Source organism: Callithrix jacchus, chromosome 11 (genome assembly GCF_049354715.1).
Source record: "Callithrix jacchus isolate 240 chromosome 11, calJac240_pri, whole genome shotgun sequence".
Classification (NCBI taxonomy): domain Eukaryota; kingdom Metazoa; phylum Chordata; class Mammalia; order Primates; family Cebidae; genus Callithrix; species Callithrix jacchus.
In genome coordinates, this window is record NC_133512.1 from 112,611,598 (window position 1) to 112,631,418 (window position 19,821).

Genomic DNA, 19,821 nt, shown 5'->3' on the forward strand with positions numbered 1-19,821 from the left:
ATGCTTGGTTTGCATGCCTGGCCTTTCCATCTCTGCTCCAGTGTTTTGAACACTGGGTTGTAAAGATTATACAAGCACCACAGCCTGGTCTTCTGCCACTCCTGGCAACTTCCATTAACTGGAGATTTTCTGTCCCACTTAAACTGTGAGTCACCCACAGTTAAATAACAATCAATGGCAAAGTTAATTGGAATCTAGATCTAGTTTCTACCTTTAGTAATCCTAGAGATTCTTAAGGGAAAACAGTCTTTAAAATAAGGCTTTATATTTCAATGGAAGGCAAACAGAGGACTTAAGGGAAGAAATCAAATTAGGTGATTTGGAAGTACAGTCATGTGTTGCTTAATGAAAGGAATATGTTCTGGCAAATGCATCATAAGGTGATTTTGTCATGCAAACAACATAAAATGTACTTGCACAAATCTAGACAACATATATATATTTACTTATGTGTGTTTTTTTCATATGGGAAACCAAGTATCCCAGCACAATTACTGAATATCAATCATTTTCCCTACTTGATCTGCAATGTCAGTGCCAAATGCCACATATCAGACTTCTATATATGCTCCATCACCATCTTACGGGGCCACTATCATTGCAATCCATGCTTGACTGAAATATCACTATGTGGTGCATGACTGAAATTGAAAGGCTACAGCAGTTAGGATGATTATTTTCCTTTGTTGTTAAGTACCAGGCTGCAGTGCATGTGGAGCAGGGAAATGCCAGGGAACCAGAAGTGCTTGGGTTCAGGACCCAGGAGAAAGCATCCCACAGAGCTGAGAATTCCCAGGGAGGGAGCCCAATGTCTCTCTCCTTAGGCTAGAAGGGGCATCAGGGTGGCAGAACAGAGAAGGGAACAAAAGGTTATCTAAGCAGTGTTTTTCCAGGTGACTGCCTATGCCCAGGGGCAGATTAATAAGGAACCTGACAAAGTTCAAGCTTCAGAGTCCCTCATCTGCAAGTGACCAAGTGATGAATTCACACACACGGAGGGGTGTGTGTAATTGTGTTAATTTGCAAATGGAAGATATTTTTGAATTGTTTCTTTACAAAGTCCCAATCCACCAAGTAGTTTAGAAGCCTCAGCTCCATCAAAAACTGTATCCACCCTTTGTAACTATTTATTGTTATATTTTATTAGTGGTAGTGGAGAAGGAGGATGGAGAAAAAAGAAGCTATCAACTGTTCCTCTACTTTCACTACTGTCAAGTGAGAAGCCTCCATAAGCTAATGAAGCTGTTTTCTCTTCAGCTAAAGAAGGGTATGGTTGGCTGGGCGTGGTGTCACGGCTGTAATCCAAGCACTTTGGAGGCCAAGGCGGGCAGATCACCTGAGGTCAGGAGTTCAAGATCAGCCTGACCAACATGGTGAAACCCCGTCTTTAAAAAAAAAAAAGAAGAAGGGTATGGTTAGACAAATTTTGTAGCCAGAAGTACTTTTCCACCATCTTTTAATTATAAACTATGTCAAGGGGGCAAAAAAAAATGTAGCAATAGCAATATGGACACTCCGGCACCCACCATCAAGCTTTGTGGTACCTTATTGTCCTATATTTGCTTGCTGCATTAAAAAAAAAATCTGTTTTCTTTTTACTGAAAAAAATACACACACACACACACACACCCCAGAACAGAGGAATAGTACTGCAGTCACAAAAACTACACAAATACATATATCCTTCCCTTATTCTGACGCACAGTAATAGACTCACACAGGTGAATATATTATAAAGTACCAAACTAGTATGTCTATCTCAGATAAACAAAAGGTCACTTTCCTCTCTCCTCCCTGGTACTATCAACAGACTTTTCCCACTTATCTAACTGCTGGATATTTATGAAGAAGCTGCTGAGGATTAGTTTACAAACATGAAAACTTCAATCAACATCCACTGGAGCTGATTTACCCAGGGTTTACCAAGAAACACACGATGCTGTAGCCAGTGTGATTTAAAGTTGAAGGCATGGATTGCAAACTCAGATGCCTACCATGGCCAGGCAGTGTGTGAAGCAGAGTATAGCTGGACTATGGGGAGTAATGGGAACAGTAAACTGCCAGGAACATGAATGCTTCTCGGACTGAGGCAACTCTTGTGTAAACAGTAAAAATTTTCTTATAACCTCATCTCATTGAGTCACCACCATTCTTAGAACTTTTCTGGAAAACAAAAAGAAGATGGGATTGCTGACACCAAAGACTAGGGCAAATGCAAGACCTAGAGTCAGACCATAGAGCACCTTTGAGTAAATAATATCTTTTTTTAAAAAAGCTAAAACAATCATTTCAAAAGCTCCTAAAAATTCATATAAGTAATAAAAGGAGTACTCACTACTTAGCTCCAGCCTACTGCCCTGTGATACTGAGCAATGGGGGTTTCTAGATCTTCCAATTTAAAAAAAGAAAATGTGTATTTCTATCTGATATCTGATTTAAATATTAGCAACTAATATACATTTGTAAAATGTGAGTGAAACAAAAAATTTCTTCTGCAGGCTAGATCACAGTGGCTAGCTATAACCACTGACTTAAACAGAAACCTCCTCTAGGCCACAGATAAATGGGGCAGCCACCATACTCCAGGAGATGGTCAGAACCCAAGCATCCGGGCCACTTAACCAGCTTTCCTCTATTATTGTCCAACATAGCCTTTCAAAGGATAAACCCGCTAATCCCCATAATGCTCTGGGCTTTCTTCTCCCTGACCACCTTCATAGCCCTCCCTCACCAAACCATTTGCTGGTGCCCTGCCTAGTTCCTAGCTCTGTCCTCAAATTCCCACTCCGCTTTGAGCATTGATTGAGCTGAAAAAGAACTGAACTGAAAACTACCTCTTCCCAGGTGACACTGCTTCTCTCTCTAGTTGGGGGTGCTCATGCCTCATACACTAGGGTTTGGGTCAGGTAATAGGCAGCATCCTGCTTCCTCTGTTGACCAAACAACCCCACCCCTCCCCTCCCCTCCCCTCCCCTCCCCCCCCCTCCCCGTTGGGGAGCTTCAATGTTGAAAGTCTTGCTATATTCAGTTGAAGTCCTCTTACCCTCATTTATTAACTGCAAACTAATAATTAAACTCCCTGAAAATTGAGGATTTTATTTTCAACCCTCAATTCTTCCTATTGGTCTTAGGAAAATGTTCAGAATCCTTCATGTGACCTGCAAGGCTTTGGTTTTATTTCCTTGAGCATGTCAAGTTCTTCCTTGCCTCAGTAGTTTCACACACACTGTACCCCATGCAGCACACTTACCCTTCACCTCTTCTCTCCATTGCCGCTTCAGTCCCACCCTGCTTTAGGTTAAGCTTTAGTCATCCTTTAAATAGTTGCATCCAATCAAGATATAATGCAAGTCACAATGGAGTTTTAAATTTTCTACAAGCCACATGGAAAAGTAAAAAGAAACAGGTAGAATAAACTGTAATATTTTATTTAATCCTATAGGTCCAAAAACTATCATTCAGACTTGGAGTCAAAGGAGATCATTTTGGAACTTTAAGGTCTAATGACTGCCTGCATGGGGCCTACTGTAGCCCCTTTGTTTTGCCCAATTTCTCCCATTTGGAACAGGTGTATCTACCCAATGCCTGTACCCCCACTGTTATCAAGGAAATAACGAACTTGCTTTCAATTTTCCAGGCTCACAGGAAGAAGGAGCTTTCCTTGTCTCAGATGAGACTTTGTACTTGGACTTTTGGGTTAATGCTGGAAGGAGCTAAGACTTTGGGGGAATGTTGGAAAGGACATGATTATGTTTTGAAATGTAAGGAAATGAGATTTGTGACGGGCCAGGGTGGAATGATATCACTTGGCTTTGTGTCCCCAACCAAATCTCATCTTGAATTGTAGTTCCCATAATCCCCATGTGTCATGGGAGGGACCCAGTGGGAGGTAACTGATTCATGGGGGCAGTTACTCTCCTCATGCTGTTCTCGTGATAGAAAGTGAGTTCTCATGAGATCTGATGGTTTTATAAAGGGCTTTGCCCTACTTCGCTTATACTTCTCCTTGCTGCCACCATGTGAAGAAGGACATGTTTGCTTCCCCTTCCACCAGGATTGTAAGTGTCCTGAGGCCTCTCCAGCCATGTGGAACTGTGAGTCAATTAAACCTCTTCCCTTTATAAATTACCCAGCCTCAGATATGCCTTTATTAGCAGCAAAAGAACGGACTAATACAATTCTACCACATGATCCATACAAAAAATATTAATAAGCCAGTTTACATTCTTTTTTTCATAGTAGGTCTTTGGAATCTGGTGTGTATTTTATAATGAAAGCACATCTCAATGTGATCCAGCCACGCTTCAAGTGCTCTATAGCCACATGTGACCAGTGGCTACAATACTAGATTGTACAGCTTTAGAGCTCGGCTTAAATGTTATTTCCTTTAGGCCAGTGGTTCTCAAACCATAATGTGCATCAAAATCACATTAAACAGATTGCTTGGCCCCACTTCCAGAGCTTGATTTAGTAGGTCTGGGGTGGGACTATGAATACACATTTCTAGTAAGTCCTCAGGTGATGGTGACATGGCTGGTCCAAGGACCATGTTTTGAGAATATCTGCTTTAGACAGACTTCTCTCCCTTCCTCTTCACCCACTAGGAAGTACATCAGGCCTGCTGACCTACTCTTGTAGCATTCCACTTAACCATATTTGGTGCACTTGTGATGGATCCCTTGAGATATATTACCTGTTCAATGGCTACATGCCCTGTAAGAGTGTCAGCTGCATCAGGTGGGTCTTACTGCTGTATCTCTAGAAACTAGCACATCACTTGGCACATATGAGGCACTCAGTAGGTGTGCTGACTGAATCAAAGTCAGACAGAAATGACTGGATTCTGCTCATGAGACTAAGGCTTAAGAATTTTAGTGGTAACTGCCACAGTAAAAACAGTCAGTTGGCAGGGCCAAGATGTTAGGAAGCTTTAAGAATTCCATCGCATTTATGTCAAAACAGGAGCCAAGAATAATTATCCATTATAGTTTTGTACCTTGTACTTCTGTACTGTAAATTTAGTATGTTCATGGATGGCCATAATTGCCACAGAAAAAAATGGAGATTCCGATCGACTTATTCAAAAATATACGGCCAGCAAATGGCAAACCTGAACTGCAACCCTAGTCTTCTGCCTCCAACCCCTGTGTTCTTTCCTCCTCGCCACTGGAGATACTAGAGTCATGGTTTGAGGATCTTGGCTCACTTGGCTTCACTTCACAGGGGCATCTCCGGCCCCAACTTGCCTTCCAAATCCAGCCAGCCATTTTATAAAATGCAAGTGAACAAGGTGAGCATGAAGGAGGGCTCAGCTTATTGCTACTCTTGAGAAAAACCTCAAGGTGCAAAGAAAGGCAGGCAATAGTTGCCCCAACTTATAAAGACGAATATAAGAATATATATTCCCCATCCCAAATTAAAAACCATTCCTTTCAACCTCAAGTTTTATTTTTGTTTTTCATAAAACCTCACCAACCTGATGTGGTTTCTCATTTATCCCATAGCAAAAGTTCCTGGCACTTAAATTAAGTACTGATTTTAATCAATAATTTACTTCATGTCAAAAAAAGAACACACAGATTATTAAATTACCCCCCAGGGTGTCTTCCTTTTTAAAGTGTAATCTGGCTTGAAGAAAAAGTTTACTAAGCAAACATCTTTTACACAACTCCGTATCCTCTCCTCCCTCCCCTTCCTCTTGTCCATTTGTCCTTCCAGCCATTCCTTTTTTAGTTTCCTGACACCTAACTTGTGCCTTGCCCACTCTACTGAACTGGTTTTTCAAAAGACTGCAGATTAGTTACTTCTTACTAAGTAGAGATTACCTTCTCTCAGGACTTCTCTAAAACAGACTACTTCCATCAAGAAAAAAAAAACCCACTAAAATTTTGTACAGCATTTCCTCCAGCTCTTCCACGGTTACATCTTGGTCTTGGGTTTCTGCATTTTCTTACCCACCCATAAGAGTACCATGAAGATGATTATATTAGTCACTGTAGCCAACATTCACAGAGTGCTTATCTATGAATATTACTTCAATGTTACTTGGTGCTGTTTGAATCCTTAACCACCATTCCATGGAGTGGGTACTATGATTACTCCCATTTTACAGATGAAGAAACAGGAGAGGTTAATTTGCCCAAGATAACAGAGGTTTAAATGGCAGAGCTGGAATTCAGTCTTAAGAAGTCTGTATCTACACCCTGAATCATTTTGCTACACTGTCACACTGAAACCTAAGGCTCAGTCTTCAGTTCTTGGAAACTCTTTTCTCACTACTTTAATCATATTAAAATGGATGACTCATAAATTGAAAGCCCCCAGTACTGAGTCTCCCCAGCCTGATCAATGAATTCATTCTTCAAACATTTTGAAGATCCTATTTAAGCATGGCCCAATGCTAGGCCTATGAGAAATATGTAATCCAACAAGAATTATGTCTTCAGAGTGAGTGTGTGTGTTTGTGTGTGTGTGTGTGTGTGTGTGTGTGTGTGTCTAAGGCTCAAAGTAATTCACACCATGAGAAAGCACTTCATTCGTAAAAGGGAGGTGGGAAGGAAGAGATTATTTCTGAGTAAAGCTTCGTGGACACAATACTATTTAAGCTGGATTTGGAAAGGTAAGGTTCAGATTGACAGAAAAATGTAAAGGAATTCCAACCTAGGGGAATAGTGCATGAAAGCAAAGAAACAGGTGCATATGGAAAATGGCGAGCCTATTCAAACTGCTTGGACTATAGCCAGAGTGATGAAATAGCGTGATTTACCTAATAGGCAAAAAATATTCTTTCCATAAATGCCACCATAAAATTGAAGTTATGGTTCAAGATTAGCATTCTTTTGGCAAGGTCAGAACAGAGAGGGTAGTTAGGAGAAAGATGCACATGCATCATTATTACAGAACAATATTGCCCTAGGCCTGTTTCCCCAACATAATTACTTCTAGGGCCACTTTCACACTTGAGTGTCCCATCTGGAAAATTATATGGCCATTCTAAGTATAGGGTATAACAAAGAAGTAGGAGGAGACAAACCTAGAAAGATAAGACCAAATAGTGACCCGAAAAAGGTCTGTGCCAAAGCATGTAGGTTTTTCTATACATATTGGGACATCAATTAAAAGTTTAATAGCATGCATTTTAGCAGGATCAGGCAGCACTTAATATATACACAGATACACAGGAAAACCCAGGAGTATGAACACTAGCTGAGGGGTTTTTGCAATAATTCTGGTAACATGATTAAAGACCTGGACCAGGACAATGGCTGTTTAGGTGAAATGAAGGAGATAAATGTGAAAGATACTGTTGCTTAGCTCACATGTTAGCAACTTTTTCTGTAAAGGACCAAATGGCAAATTTTTTAGGCTTTCTGGGCTATATCGGTCTCTGCCATAATTATGTACAATTGTAGAATTCTGCCATTGCAGCTGAAAGCCACCATACCCAATACATAAATGAATAAATCTGTTTTAATAAAACTTTGTGTGGACACTGAAATTAGAATTTCATATAATTTTCATGCACTTGAAAATATTAATTTATTTCAACCATTTTACATGTAAAACCCAAGTATAGTTTGTGGGCTGTTCAAAAACAGGTAGTAGACATAATATCCAGCAAGCTCACAGCTGGGTATACAACCAAAAGAAAGAAAATAAGTATACTGAAGAGATCATCTGCACACCATGTTTACTGCAGCACTATTCACAATAGCAAAGATATGGAAGCAACTTAAGTGCCCATCAACAGATGAATGGATAAAGAAAATTTGGCACATATATACCGTGGAATATTATTCAGCCAGAAAAAGAATGAAATCCTGTCGTCATTCACAACAACATGGATTGAACAACATGAATTGAACTGGAGGGCATAAGGTTAGGTGAAATAAGCCAGACATGGAAAAACAAATTTCACATATTTTCACTCACATGTGGGAGCTAAAAATTTTGAAAATTGAATGTATGGAGATAGTAGAATTATGGTTGCCAGAGGCAGGGAAGGGTAACAGGAGCAGAGGGGTGGGGTTAAAATGAGGATGGTTAACAGGTACAAAACTATAGTTGGAATGAATAAGATCTAGTATTCAGTAGCACAATAGGATGATAATAGTTAATAATTTATATTTTTAAAATAACTAAAATAATGGAATTAGAATGTTCCTAACATAAAAAATAGATAAATCCATGAGGTAATAGATACCTCAGTTACCCTGATTTGATCATTACATACTGTATACCTGTATCAAAATATCACATATACCCATTAATATATACAACTATTATGCATCCATAATTTAAAATGCAAAATTTTTAAAAAGGTAGCAGGCCAGAAGGCCTCAATACATTGATACTGGCCTGGCCGGATCCCATATTCAGAACTACTAATGACATCAGCATTTTTTTTTTTTTTAAGAGACAGGGTCTAGCTATGTTGCCCAGGCTGGAGTGCAGTGGCTATTTACAGGCACGATCCAACTACTGATCAGCACGGGACTTTTAACCTGCTCCATTTCTGATCTGGGCTGGTTCACCCCTCCTTAGGCAACCTGGTGGTCCCCCGCTCCTGGGAGGTCACCATATTGATGTCAAACTTACTGCGGACACCTGATCGGCATAGCACACTATAGCCCAGAACTCCTGGACTCAAGTGATCCTCCAGCCTCAGCCTCCCGAGTAGCTGGGACCACAGGCAGATTCCACCACACCCAGCAACATCAGCATTTTTAACCTTTAACTAAGCATCCTGTCATTGAATAATCCCAACATTATGAAATCACTAGATTTTATTCTTGGCCAGAACAGTAAGTACCTTGAGTAATGGAATCCCATTCATAATTGTTTTTATCCCTCATAGAAGACAATACTGTGTACACTTAAATCAGCCTGAGTACTTGACTTTTGCCTAACTGAATTATTTAGGAATGGGTTCAAGACAGAACTATAGGGGAAAACTATAGAATTCATCCTGTTAATCTCCTTCAAAAATGTCATCTGTCATTTTGACATACTTTACCCCATTAGACACCTTCACAAATTATCCCATAGTGTCTCACACTTCAGGTGAATGTACACTTGCTCAGGAGTAGGTGCTATGTAATTGCCCTGACAATAAACAAATTGATGATTCAAAGAACACACTTTGCAGGTGACTTACAACTTTCAAAGAACTTTCACTATAAATGTATAGAAATTCCAAATAAGTTAGCTACAAAGCAAACAATATTCTTTCCATAAATGCTACCATAAAATTGAAATGCAAAATTATGATTCAAGATTAGCATTCTTTTGGCAAGACAGAAAGAGCAGACAGAGGAATGATGTACTTACAAGGCACAGCATTTACTAAGGGTACTCCTCTAATATTTTTTGAGATCCCTAAGTACTTTCAACAAATGTAGCAGGATCATCTTCCTGCTGCTTCCTACTCCTGCTCTTCATTAAACTATATAATTCTACATATGAGATTATGTGAAATATAATTTCACATCATATTTCTCCCATAACTGAGGCTCCTCTGTTATAAGTACTCCCAAAACTGAGGCTCATTTTGCCTTCCAAGCAAACTCCTGAGACTTTGCTTCCTCCCTTCCTCAAATGTTTGAAAATTAATAATGCCTAAGACCCTAGTGGTACAACTCATGAACAAGTAGGGCAAACTACAGGGTAAAGTCCCACATAAAAACTTAGTTTTTCTTGTATTTCCAAAATTTGAGCAAGAAATTTGATCAGCAATGTTTAATGTTGAAGTAATATACAGTAAGACAAATAGAATCAAAATCACTTAGATTCAAAGCTCACATTTAAATATATTTAATAGTCAATTGCTACCCTAGACACTCAGATGACATTTTCCTCGGTTCAAATCCTCACTGCATGGCTTTGAGCAACTTTTAATGCAATTCCACTGCATTAGGAATCAAATTTCATAGAAGATGTGCCCATCTATTGGCTATTATTTGAGGACTGAGAAAAAGAACCATGTCTCTAACAAATTAAAAAGGAACAGTTCTCAAGGGAAATGAAATCTGGGGCTCAGTTTCTTATGGCTTTTAATGTCTTAACAAACTATGCCTTCCCCCAAATCGAGTTCAATATTAGAAGTTCAAACACAACTGTACCTAAAAGTGTTCCATGATCTATTACTTTTCCTAAAGCATTGTAGAAACTTTTTCATCTGTACTTGCAGTTACAAGAACATATTTTTACAGGAGCAAATGTTACCACTCACAGGTGTTTTCCATACGCTAAAACCCTCTCATTCACCAATCTTACATCTACTAACATTTCCTACTGATTGCATGTTACAGGAATAACAAACCATACCAGGTAGACCCCCTACTCACAGGGAAAAGATATACATGTGTAATGAGATGTGCATTTGCTCAGGGCATGCTGCATTTCCAGCCTGCAAGGCATCACCGTTGTCCACAACACCCCCTCATGACCCCTCCTTCCTTCCTCTGGTCATTGTCTTCCGCAGGGTAGTAGCTTCACCAAATCCCAAAAGTCTAAAGTAAAATAACCTAGATATGAACCCAGCTCTGCTACTTACTGACAATGTGACTTAAAAAAGTTATTTAAATTCTTTGCACCTCAGGTTCCATATCTATAAAGATAAGGATAATGAAATTAATGTTCTCAGGGGGGCTATTAGGAAGACGAAATGAGATTGAGGTGAAGCACTCTACCAAAAAGTGAGAGGCAGAATGGAGCACACTTTGACTAACTCATAAATAATGGCACAGATCTCAGGCCCATCAAAGCAATCCTACTTTGCAGATGATGTGAGCAAAAGTAAAAGCTGGAAGTTAAGTAAAACGAAGGGAGGAGTTAGAGAAGAGATGCTTAATTAGGTGGTGGAAGGAGGATGGAAGAAGGTGATGGGAAGGTACAGTCTTAGAAGCTTACCAAGTACTAATATTCTGCAATCCAAATGCTTTAATAAAGTGGTTAACATTTGATTTATATTTTATAAAGTATGCTTTCCCCATATTTGTGGCCAAGTTTCAGCAAAAGAGTTTTGTTATTAAGTAATACTTTTTTTCCTCTTTTGTCTTTCCACCCATATAAACATCTTTCGTATCAGATTTCATACCAAGGATGTTTCAAGAAACCATTTGGTTCAAACATTTTTGTGACCTCTGTTCCCCAGGCAGCAGACACACAAAGATGAAGGTGAGGTGAATTTAGATGCATCAGTCATTACTTAAAATGTATCTCTTAATCTCAACCAACCACAGAAGGCAAAAGAGGAAGAAAGACTAAAAGCTCTACCCAAACACTAACAGTGGTTGCTTCTGAGTGACAGGATTAAAAGTGACATTTTCTGCCACATCATACTTCTGTATGCTCCAACTTTTCTACAATAATCTGGTTTGGTTTAAATATGAACATAAAAATATATATCCTTGTTATGGGTACAAAAATAGGAAGATAAATAAGACCTACTATTTGCTAGCACAATAGGGTGACTATAGTAAAAAAATAACTTACTTATAAATTTAAAATAACTAAGAGTATAATTGGATTGTCTGAAACACAAAGGATAAGTACTTAAGGTGACAGCTACCCTATTTACTCTGACGCATTGCATGCCTATGTCAAAATGTCTCACGTAACCCATAAATATATATACCTACTATGTACCCACAAAAATTAAAAATTAAAAAACAAGAATATATCCTTGAAGCTGGGAACATTTGCTTGCTAATGGATGATACCGAATTTACTGCAATGAGATGCTGCTTACGTACTAATCATTTTTACTTTAAAACAGACTTTTAATACAGAGTTTATACCTCAGATATAATTTAATGCAACATCTGCTTTCTAAAGATGCAAAAGTTGAGGTGGGAGGATTGCTTAAGCCCAGGAGGCAGAAGCGGAGGTTGCAGTGAGCAGAGATCACGCCACTGCACTAAAGCCTGGACAACAGAGCAAGGCCCTTTCTCAAAAAAAAAAAAAAAAGGCAAAAATTAAGAGTCACAGTTGAAATGATTTGTTTAAGATCACACAAATAGTAACAGCTTCAGGACTAAAGCCAAGGTTCTTGACTTCTAACTCAGAGCTCCTTCCACTATAACATTGTTTGAAATATGCTTCTCTAAAGTCCACCACCAACTGGGGAGCATCTAAGGTGTATGAGGTACTACCGGAATACAAAGATGGCTAAGAAAGAGCTATTCCCTGGACTCACGGGAGGCAGTTTTAAAATAAACAGCAAGGCCAGGCAGAGTGGCTCACATCTGTAATCCCAGCACTTTGGGAAGCCAAGGCAGGCAGATCACCTGAGGTCAGGAGTTCAAGACCAGCGTGGCCAACATGGTGAAACCCCATTTCTACTAAAAATACAAAAAATAACTGGGCGTAGTGGCCTATGCTTGTAATCCCAGCTACTTGGGAGGCGGAGGCAGGAGAATCGCTTGAACCCGGGAGGTGGAGGTTGCAGTGAGACAAGATCGAACCACTGCAGTCACTCCAGCCTAGGCGACAGAGCAAGACTCTGTCTCAAAAAAATAATAATAATAATAAGAGACACATTGACATGAGTTCTGCTTTCACTATAAAAAACTTTAGTACCTACAGGTGAAATTTAACTTTTGATTTTTCCCCACCTTGGAAAGAGTCTGCATTTAGTCAGCTAACACTCACAAGCTAAAGATCTTCTGTAATTTGGAAGGGAGGCAGTAGGGAAATAGGCGTTATAAATAATAAGTTAGCTAACAACCAACTATCCTCCAAAGCTTAACTGTGAACTTAACTGCAATTATGCATTTCATTAACCTTGTCTAGTGTAATACCAGCCCCTGTCCCTTAGAAAAGAAGAAAATACACCTACGTTTTTATTTCTAGTGGTTCTAAGAACTTAATATTTGGCTCCGGATAATAGTGGTACATGAAAGCATTGCATATAGGCTTATTCACCTCCTTCTCTTTTCACCCCATTCAAGTTTTTCTGTCTGCTACACAAAATGATAGGGCCAGGTCTGCCAGAGCCCTAAAGACAGCGGCATCGCTTCTAGGGGATCTTACTATCAGAGAGTCTCTGCCACACAGTGCCTCAGACGTCCAGGAGAGAGGAGTTTATCTTCCTACCAACTTCTATTTATTCTTGCCATAAGGACAGCACGACCAAGGCGGGCTCTTCCTCTCAGCTGACAGAACTGTGACTGCCTGAGAGGCTCATTCTGAGAAAGGGACAAGGGAGAGGGGACCGGGGCGATACGTGAGGGTCGCAGCTTGAGGGGTGGAGTGGGCACCGGACTCCCACCAACGACTCAACCGGGGGAAGTAAAGAAACTGACCTTCCCTGCACCCAAAAATAAAACATCGCATCACGAAAAAACGGAAGCGTTCGCAACATTTTCTGAAACAAAATCACTCACCTGCAAAGAGGCACCAGCAGCAGCAGCCGCTCCTCCGAGCCGCCAAGGAGCCAGCGCCTCCTAGGACTCATCGCGGCCGCCGGCATCAACGCTCTTTTCTAGCCCCTGAGCCAGACGGGGGCAGGTCCTAGGGCTCTGCCTATTGGAATGTCGAACTGTCACTCCTCTACAGTCCCGCCTACTCCCGGGACCAGAGAGGTCTCTTCCGTTTACCAAATTCCAGGGGTAAGAAGTGGAGTTCTGATTGGTTAGCTGCAGACACGAGCACGTATCTGAACCAGTAAAAAATTGGCTTTGACGCCAACGGGCGGGCTTGGCCCTAGGGAAGTAGAAAAACAAATCCCGGAGCGTTGCTGGGACCAGAGTAAAACCTCGGGTCCGGGTATCGTCTTAGCTGTTTGAGGTTCTAAAAAGCTTTCACGTCTTAAGACAAACACATGCGGGTGAAGAGAGGCGTCAGCGGACTCTTGGAAGAGATGAGGTGATGTTTCTTTTACTCATGGGAAATTTAGGGATTGAAACCTGAGGACGAAGCTGGGCTATCCTCCCAGAAGAAGCTCCCTTCGCACAAATACTCGTGGTTGAAAGTCTTAAGTCGTGATTAAAACAAACGCCTTTAAAGTGCCCAATTTATAGGCACTTTAACGCATCCTTGCTTTCTCTTACCGCTTTTATAGGGATTCCCCTTAGGCAGTTTGCTGACAGTGGGGAATTTTAGGTGGGGAAGAAAAGTGTTGAGTGGAATGCCCTAAAAGCTTATTGCACTGAGGAAGGGAGGCTGGAGTGGAATGAGAGAAAATGACAAATTTGTAGGCGACAATGACTGAACAAGAGAAATCTATGAAAACACTCGAAACCTGGCACGAAGCCTTATAAGCTTCTAAGCAGGCTTGAACTACTACACAGGGTTTTGAAGCATCTGTGTTAGAACTTGTGGGTGGGCGGAAAAGATAAGGAATAGTATGTTTGCCGGACGAGGTGGGAGATTCCCTTCTCAACTTAGAAACTGTCCTACGTAATGTTTCGTGTCCTCCGGTGAGTTTTTCCTGTTTCATCCTCATAACAAGTCCAGTAGGTTTGCGACAGGCAAGCACGTCCTCAAAATAATTATACATACATTTGAAAAGATAATCTTTCCACATTTGAAACTCTGTGACACACTCAGTATTGAACTCATTAAGACCCAATTGTAGCCAGTTCTGTTTCTAATTATCCATCTTAGAGCATGATAGTTCCTCCTGGGATATCAAAGAACAAAACTTTACTTCTGGGCGGGCACTAATCAAGGCTTGACAGGTCCCAGCAGATGATAGGTCCCGTCTAGAGCTAGTTAGAATTTAACTTACACAAGATTAACTAGAGTTGAGGCCAGAACAGCTGGAGGAGGCAGCTTCCAAATCGTAGACATTTGCCCTCTTGCTCTTTTCTCAGTATCAGGTGAGGACAAAGTAAATAAAAAACTTTTCTACTGCAGTGTAAGAAAGCTCCTACTCAGAGTGCCCACCGTCACCATCCATACTCTGGAGGCTAAAGACAGTCATTCCCAAGTGGCAGTGTCTTGTGGCATTTGGCATTTAGGGATACTTAGCCTGGACTTAAGGGCACCTCTTTATTGGATTTAAGTTTACTGTTGTTATGGATGTCCCTGGAATGCTAGCTTGTCACATAAAACCTTAACAATATCAAACATCACCTGCCTTTAAGAATCATTCACAAAAGTATTTGGCTTATGAATAAGTCATTTTGATATAAGATGGAAGCAGTTTTATCAGTGATTCAAGAAGGAATTAAAAACAAATTTTCATCAGAAGCAAGCATGGTCTTCGTAAGACATGTATGCACAGAGACTAAAAGAATTTCAGGAGTCACCATTGCTTTTTTGCAAGACTGTTCTCCATACTTAATTATGTTACAGTATCATATCCTGAACCCTGTGTCCTGGTCTGTTCAATGAGCTGTCTCCCTCATGAATTTTTAAATAATGACGTCATGGTTCACAAAGATGATCATAAACCCACTTATGGCAAAGATGAACTCCAAAGAATATTAGACTTATCCAAACTTAGTTCTTGACAAGGCTTTGGAAATTAAACTCTAGCTCCTTGTACAGATAAAGACAGTGAAGCTTAAGTGATGAAGTGATGTGCTTAGAATTACTTGGTTGGGGACAGATCTTGGACTAGGACCCAAGGTGGCTAATTGATATAATTCTGGGAAAATACTTCCTCTTCCTGCTGCCTTCTCCACCTTACCAGAAAAGCAGTGTATGTTTTTAAATTAAGATTAATTTTAGTATTCACTTAAATTGAGGACCAATCATGAGGAATTCAATTCTGATATAGTAGGTGATATAGACACTATGAAAATAATTCAGCGTCATCAACTTTTGATATCGTCTCACTTTTATCCAAACAAGAAATGAAAAGCAATAAATTACAGCCATGTTGTCTATTTGTCTTCCTTTCTGTTAGACGTGTATATCAAAAAGTCATTATTAACCCGTATGATACCTGGAGTTTCAGTAGAAAATTGTCTTCCTTGTAACCTGAATAAACTATTTTATTGATAGCCTACATATCTGGTCAAAATAATTTCACAGTTATGTGCACAGAGCCTCTAGCCTTTTCCAGGTTTGGCTAAATTGGTCCACTGTCCATGTAAACATCATCCACAGACCTCAGCTATTCTGCCTTTTGCTAGCCTAGCAGAACCATTGGCTCCCTCCATCCAGCAAACTCTGGAATTAGCTAGTTCTATATCCCATGTACAGGAATGTCTCCTTTTCTTCACAGTATCAGGACACACCATGAGTTGGTTATTTGCTGTCAGTGTTTAGTCTCCAACTGTACCCCACTTACTTTAGGGTCAGGTTAAAATTTGCCACCTGTAAACCTAGTATAATAGACCTATGTGTGGCCACCTTCATTGACTTAGTAAGTACAAGACCCCCTTTACTGAAACTAAAAACTGGAAATGCTGTTAGGGATCAGCCATGCAGACTTCTCAGAAGGGACCTTAGTCTGTCCCTTTCTTTCAAAAGTTAAAACTTAGAATCCTCATCTTCCTCACAGAGTAGTGTGAAGAATTATGAAGGCAGTTTTGGAATAGCTTTGCAATCTTTGAAGCACCTTACATCTGCCACTTTCCAGCACTGGGAACTTAGGCAAATGCTTGGCCTCAGCCTCAGTGTCTTTATCTGTCAAATAGAGATAATACCTAAATGGCCAATGTGAAAATTAAATAGGATAATGTAATGTGTGCCTGGCACATGGAAATCATTTCATAAATGGTAGTTGTTATTCTTAACAATTATGGTAATGATAAATGTAAAGCATTTTAACTACTTACAAGTATTCTTATTTAAAGAACTCAGTAAAGTCTTGGCATTGCGCTTGCCTCTTTTTCCTGTTCTCCACTGAAGTGGAGACCTGGACTCTTGCAGAGGACATGAGACTGGGATTTCCCCAGCCAACTTGCAGCTACTCAGAGAGGTAACGGGAGGGAAGTGAATGCCAAAGAGGGTACAGACCCAGTGGCAGAGCCAGGAACCTCTGGTATTGGGAAGCCTAAACTATGTGAAATTCCCCTACAGTAAGACTCAACATTGAGTGAGCATCTTGGGATAGGAAAAGAGCCAGGTTGATTTTTTTTTCCAGCTACTTTCAGATCTGGGACAAGGATAGGGGAAAAAAGATAGGAAACATTAGGAATCTAGAGAGGTGCTCTCCTCTTTTACAAACTCTCTGCTCCACTAAGGAAAACTCCATGTTTCTTTAAATGCTTGTTGTTTCTATGGTGGTAAACACAAATTCTGCCCTGTGGAGTTGTTTTTTTAAATCTTACATTTATTAATTATAAATGTATGTTTTAAAATGTTGTATAAGGTTTAGAAAAGCAAAAACTTAAAATACCTATAATCCTACCCTCCAGAATTTATTTTTAACACTTTGTATATCCTATTTTTCCCATAAATCAAGTACTTGAAAAAAAACTGGAATCTTTGTATATATACTGTTTTGTGGCACTCTTTTTTACTTCATTTGTTATGAACATGTCCCAATGTCATTTAATATTTTTCTTCAGTGTATAATTCCACTACACGAATGTGCATTCTGGTGGTACGTTGCACAGTCCAACCAGTCCTCTAGTCTTCAGTATTCTTTAAAAGATTCAGTGATTTAAATGGGCTGCCGCTTTCTCTAAATGGCAGTGCTCCAGGAATGTCTACTGTACCAATGGCAATGCCTACTGGCTCCAGTTTTTCTTCAAGGAGACTGATAAAGTGGCCAGGAATTCTTTATGCTCTGATACTACAGAGCTAAGAAAGGTGAATATAGTAGCCTGATACCTACTGAAGGGTTTCCTCTTACCCTCTGTCTACACAGGGTTTTCTGTTATTTAACCTGAAGAAAAGATGTTTAGCTGAGGAACCAGGATGGGGAGGTGGGATGGAGGGGGGATGGTGGCTGGAAATCAGAGTGTACATTAGTCCATTTTCATGCAGTTGGTAAAGATATACCCAAGACTGGACAGTTTACAAAGGAAAGAGGTTTAATTGGACTTACAGTTCCAAGTGACTGGGGAAGCCTCACAATCATGGTGGAAGGCAAGGAAGAGCAAGTCACATTTTACATGGATGGCGGCAGGCAAAGAAAATGAGAACCAAGCAAAAGGGATTTCTCCTTATAAAACCATCAGATCTCTTGAGATTTTTTCACTACCATGAGAAAAGTGTGGGGGAAACTGCTGCCATAATTCAGTAATCTCCCACCAGGTCCCTCCCACAACAATGAGAATTATGGGACATATAATTCAAGATGAGATTTGGATGGGGACACAGCCAAACTATCAGAGCTCCATCAGTAAATCGTCACAAAACTCCTGGAATATGTGTCCCCATTTACAGATAAGGGAAGTATGACTGGGGAAGAGAATTTGTCTTAAGACTGCAGAGCTAGTTACACTACTGGAATTTGACTCCTAGTCTTGGTTCTAAACTCTTCCCATCATGCACTACTAAAAAATTTTGGCTATGACTTCATTCTTCTTTTCTTTGGAAAATTTGTTGTCAGTCATCTAAGATCTGTTTATCTGCTCCCTAAAAATAAAAATTAAACCCTCCTGACTGTCTAAGATTTTCTTCTGCCTATGGGCTTCCCCAGTGAGCTAGCTCTTGGTTATAAGAACATATCCTCATTCTTGGATGAAGACTCAGATAACATGGCTTTTCCCCTACATGTGTGCTTATTTTCTTAAAGAAGTGATGTCACCATTTATGTTGGGAGGTCAAACTCAGAAAAGGAAGTTTTTATAAACCCTGCATCAACTTAAGAACATTACACACATATTTGTTTCCTTAGCTTTGGGGATTTATGAAATATGTTCTATATAGCAATAAGCCTATTTTTCTGGTATGGTTTATACACTGGTTTTGACGGAAGTTATAAAAGAAGCTTCTCAGAATTGTTGACACCCATGAAGCATCATTGAAATGGGTGTGTAACCTCTTAATACAACACTTAGAAGGCAGTGACACTTATTTGGAAGTGTAATTTCTAGAATGTCTCATTAACGCCTCTTTACACAATCTAATCAAAATCAGTATCAATCAAGATATATGTTTTAAATTTTTTTTCCATCTCCCTCATCCCATTCTCGCACACACCACACCCCTACACACTGCCAGCACCTTAGCCCAAGCTACCATCACCTCTTGCTGGCGTTTTCTCAGTTGTCTCCTAACAAGTTTTTCTGAATCCACTTTTACTCACTTCTAGGCAGCCAGGGGTGGGTGATGTGGTAAATACCTTAGTGATTATGTCATGGGTCACCCCTACCACTCCCTAGCTTAGAACAATGGCTTCCTGTTGCTCCTTATAGTTACCCATCCTTCTCCCTACCACTGTTTGGTCTTTACACGTGTGTTTTCCCTACCTAGAGTGCTGCATCCTTCCCTTCCCTCTTCCTTCTCCACTCTCTGCCCCCTTCATCTAATGATTCCTATTCAGCTTTGATATTAAGTGGGCATTCCCCTGGAAAAGCTTGATCCTACCTGGCTTATATCTCTTAGGTTAATTACATGTTGTCAAGGCACCATGCACTTCTTCTTTATAGAACTTTACACAAACGTACTTACACTGTATATGATCTGTCTCTCCATTGGTCTTCAAGCTCCCTAAAGCTCCCTTGGGCCCTGTGGCTTTGGTTTACCTCTTGTCCACAATGTCCAGCATAATATATGTTAATAAATGAATGCATAAAAAATAGATAACATTTCCTTTTTTTTTCTTTTGCTAAATAGTACTTCTTATGTATAGATTCACACAAATAAGTATAGAAATTATATAACTCCCTTATTTTATTGTTAAAAAAAATAGAGGCTCAAAGTGGATGAAGGAATTACTTGAATGCAAAAGTAGTTACAGCACAGCTG

General features: G+C 40.0%; 2 protein-coding genes across 3 annotated transcripts in view; one reads left to right on the forward strand and one right to left on the reverse strand.

Annotated features, from left to right (window-relative positions):
• The window catches only part of BPGM (bisphosphoglycerate mutase), a 32,476-nt gene extending 19,019 nt beyond the window's left edge, over positions 1-13,457 (reverse strand). Inside the window, exon 1 of the mRNA XM_009003029.5 lies at positions 13,389-13,457. The gene's annotated coding sequence lies outside the window, so the exon portion shown is untranslated. The remainder of the gene's footprint in view (positions 1-13,388) is intronic.
• Positions 13,458-13,740: 283 nt separating this feature from the next.
• The window catches only part of AKR1B1 (aldo-keto reductase family 1 member B), a 154,632-nt gene continuing 148,551 nt past the window's right edge, over positions 13,741-19,821 (forward strand). For both annotated transcript variants that reach the window (XM_078343718.1, XM_078343719.1), the window contains exon 1: positions 13,741-13,869. The gene's annotated coding sequence lies outside the window, so the exon portion shown is untranslated. The remainder of the gene's footprint in view (positions 13,870-19,821) is intronic.